Below are 240 nucleotides of genomic sequence, written 5' to 3' on the forward strand. Positions count from 1 at the left end.
AACGCTCATACCACACACATTATCATTTTCCTCTTCAGTCTCCTCTTTTCGCTATTTTCTCTTAATCATCGTTTTTTTTTTCTCTCTTTCTTTCCTTCCACTTTCTTCTCCTTCCCAGGCACTTCTGCTTTCGTGCGAATCCCCCTTCCCTGTTCCTCCCCCTCCTGGCCGCGAGTGCGTGTAGGTGCGAGTTTACTGGTGAGTGTCGGGCGGTCGATGATTAGTGGGGGTAGGAGAAGT

Source organism: Penaeus monodon, chromosome 33 (assembly GCF_015228065.2).
Source record: "Penaeus monodon isolate SGIC_2016 chromosome 33, NSTDA_Pmon_1, whole genome shotgun sequence".
NCBI classification, from domain to species: domain Eukaryota; kingdom Metazoa; phylum Arthropoda; class Malacostraca; order Decapoda; family Penaeidae; genus Penaeus; species Penaeus monodon.